Below are 3,795 nucleotides of genomic sequence, written 5' to 3'. Positions count from 1 at the left end.
GTCGTAGTGGTTGTCGTGTAGTTGTTGTCGTAGTGTGTAGTGTTGTAGTGTGTGTGTAGTGTACGTGTACGTGTAGTGTGTGTGTGTGTGTGTGTGTGTGTGTGTGTGTGTGTGTGTGTGTGTGTGTGTGTGTGCGCGCGCGTGCATGTGTGCGTGCATGTGTGTATGCACTATTTTAGCTCTATTGTTATACAAATTATGGTGTCATCCTATTCTATAGCCAAGGTATACCGTAACTATAGATTAGGAAGGTTTTATAATGACTCATCTTTGTTCAACTCTGATAGAACCCTCACAAGTTTCCTGACTGTGAAAATTGAGTTCTTAACAATATTTAATGAGGCGATCGAATACCCGGAGGCCAAGAACAACTATAGTACACCGTACTATAACCGTACCGTAAGTATACCGTAGTAGCAACTGTAGTGTAGTAGTGTGTGGGCTCATTTAACGTAATCCGCGCAGCCGCCCCATCAGAATTCAATTCGTAAATACCCAACGTGCGCTCTAGGCACTGTCTATTCTTTGTGATATACCAAGTTCAGCGATAGACAATGACATTGAAACTAACGAGTTGAAAAACCGCGGTTTACCGAGGTTGGGCTTTAGGCGTCTATACACTGCCGTGCGTCGTTGAACAAAATTTTATTGTGTGGCTATATGAGCATCTATGGCTCGGTGTGTGCACACACGCAAAAACCGCGTAGTCGTAAAGCGTATAATCGTTTTAATACGTAGCTATAAAATGTGTCTTAACGCTGCCCATAGAGCATCAAACCTGTTAAATATAATGAAACCTGGGATCTAAAGATATTGGAAAATATACATGGAACGATTCTGATGAGACTGGTAATTTAATGCGAAGACAAATTTTAATATTAATAGAATTTATATATTAATGTCATTTTCTTGCGATCAAACTGACTGCAAACTGACGGAGTACCACCGGTAAACATTAGTGAATGCCAATGCCACACGGGCTCATAACCTTGCTCGCGAAAACCATGTGGTAATTAGTTGTTAGTTTTTCTCACCATAGCAAGAACGCAGATCAGCTTCACGTAGTGTGTCATCGTCAAATTTCAATACTGCCGTAATGCCCTTGACTCATGCATGTATCCTGTAACAAGGATCGGTTTCAATCAGTAAAACTGTGAGGGTGACCGCGTGTTCGTCCGTACGCGCGTGTGCGTGCTCGTGCGCGTGCGCACGTCTAAGCACATAATATAAAATTATGTTACTTGTTTACTGTTTATTGTACGAGCGTTGTAAATTCCAAGTTTTAGGATTCATTTAGAATTGGGACTAGACTTGAAAACTTCATAACTAAACTTCATAACTAATGCCACATGCAATGTTCTTCAAATTGTGACAGTACTGCATGCAGCAAAATACATGCATCAATTATATAAGAGAGAACAAACAAATAAGCCCACATCGTTTTCTCCATTCGAAATCGCACGTGTGCCATTCACTGCTGCCTTCAAAATAATCCGTCAGCCATTGCTTATTTGTAGGCAGTCAAAGTTCCTAGCACTGTCGGTTTGTGGTTGACCAGATAATGCTAGCAATCTGTCCACCGCCACCGCCAGATGTTATCGAAATGACATATGATCGCAGTATTGTCGCAACGAAATTGCATATACTGCTGTATAAACACACCGCGCGTGGTATCGTCGCATTATTTCACCTATTGGCCCAGTATAACCGAAACATTTTACACATGCAATTAAAAAATGTGTATGCATGGATAGTGTTGAAAAGACCAAAAAATATACAAGCTGTAAAAAACAGTGTCGATAACAATTTGGGTTTTTATTAGATAAATATTGCATGAATTTTTTTTTAGTAATGGATACATAATGATAGGCCCAAGTTGGATTGCACATGTACACCTATATATCACCGCTATGAATACTATCAGGAGTTAATAATAATAGATAATTATTATCTATAATAATAATAATAATATTATTATTATTATTATTCACTCCTGATAATATACTGTCCCCCCTACAAACGCACAATCTGATACACACGAACACACGCACGCACGCACCCACACACAACACAGACAGAGACAGACCTATGCACTCGTACACTCTTACGCACGCACGCGCGTATACACACATACTAATATTACATGTCAGCCCCTGGTTCGCTAGCATCTATGACAAATCCGACATACGCGGAGTATAACGCTCTTCGGCAGACAACCTGATCTTCATAGGAAGAGTTCTCCTATGACTAAATCTGTTGTGACTTTGTTGTCGCCATGGTGGTCATTAGAGTTTAAGGAGCGTCTATCTAATGGAATCGCCGTTAAGCAGTGAATTTTCATTTTCTGAATATATTACGATATGATACGATAGTTGACTGCTCTATATATTTTTCATTTATGTTATTATCTATCTATCTTATATTTTCTTATTTCCGTATTTGTCATAGATGCAAGGCAGAACAGTTGCTCAATATATGCTTTCGTGACCACGAATAATAAGTGCCTCACGCTAACGTTTATATCAGCAGTTCATACTTATATACTAAGAGCTTCTTGCTATGGCTGGTAACATGAGCAAATCCGTCTTGTGTATTCGTAAAGAGAATAATTCACTAACTCAACAAGCAATATTGAATAAAGCAGAAGCGCACTGACAGTGATGAGAGATCATGCGTGCGTGTATCAAAGGAGACAGTTTCAAAAGGCGACACCTCACTAGAAATGTCGCGATATAAAGACGGAAGTAAAATTCTTCAGCTTAAATGTGTTTTTTGTGGGTTTGGTTGTGGTGTTGGTGGGGTGGTGGGTGTGTGGGTGGGGGGTTGGGGGGGTGGTGTTTGTGGATTGTTTGGGGGGGGGGGGGTGGGGGGGTTGGTGTGGGGGGGGGTGTGTGGGGGTGGGGGGGGTGTGGTGTGTGGTGTGGGGGTGGGTATAGCTTAATAACCCATTGGTGTAAGAGCTGGTCATTGAACAGGAGAGTTAAGTATAGATATGGGCTCAGAGGGGGAGCAAAGTTCTCGGTGGCTATGATTATTATTCCTTATTTTAACTAGTAGGGGTGTACGCGGCAAGTCCGCATTGAGTGCAAATATCACCAACATCAATCGGTATATCTCTCTTACCGGAAAGCAAATCTATTGTAGTATACTAAAAGTAGAAAACTACATCTCTAGGACGCATTAGAAGAAAATCATGGATTCAAGCGACCGCGAACTATGTATCACGTTGCAGGTGTGCTACTTGTGATGGGCGCAGGGCACCCGCGTGACAAGGTTGTCGTCCACCTTAACAGCATATACGAAAATCTACGATTGCTTCTGGCAGCGGCTAGGCATCATGCCTTAAGGTTGCGCGCGTGTGTGTAACAATATAGCGCTGATCTTGTGTCTCTGGGTTCCCACTTTTGCTGCTGGATCATGTCTGTACTTGCTTGCTTTTGAGCTGCTATAGAACACTGCCTAGGGGATTCTGGTGAATTTCATCTTTACCGCTTTACGCATCCAGCGGAATTGTGTCTTTGCCAACATGCTCTCAACTCTGTGTTATTGCGTTTTCGTAGAACTTAACGCTTTAAATTTTGTACAGCCACTTGCGACTGCATAAAATCGCGCTAGGAACTGGTATAGTTGTTAAACCAAGGTCTCGTCGCCGCATCACAATAGGAAAACACAATACAACCTGGTAGACTTCCCATTTGAACTACACATCCCTTTTCACTAAAGAGTCGCTGGGGAAGCCTGCGACTCGCTGCATTGGCGATGAATGAACTGAGCTCCTCATTATTTAAAATGAAA

This window comes from Priapulus caudatus, unplaced genomic scaffold (genome assembly GCF_000485595.1).
Source record: "Priapulus caudatus unplaced genomic scaffold, Priapulus_caudatus-5.0.1 Scaffold242, whole genome shotgun sequence".
In the NCBI taxonomy this organism is placed as follows: Eukaryota; Metazoa; Priapulida; class Priapulimorpha; order Priapulimorphida; family Priapulidae; genus Priapulus; species Priapulus caudatus.
The sequence above is the reverse complement of the archived record's forward strand: the minus strand, read 5'-3'. Positions refer to the sequence as shown.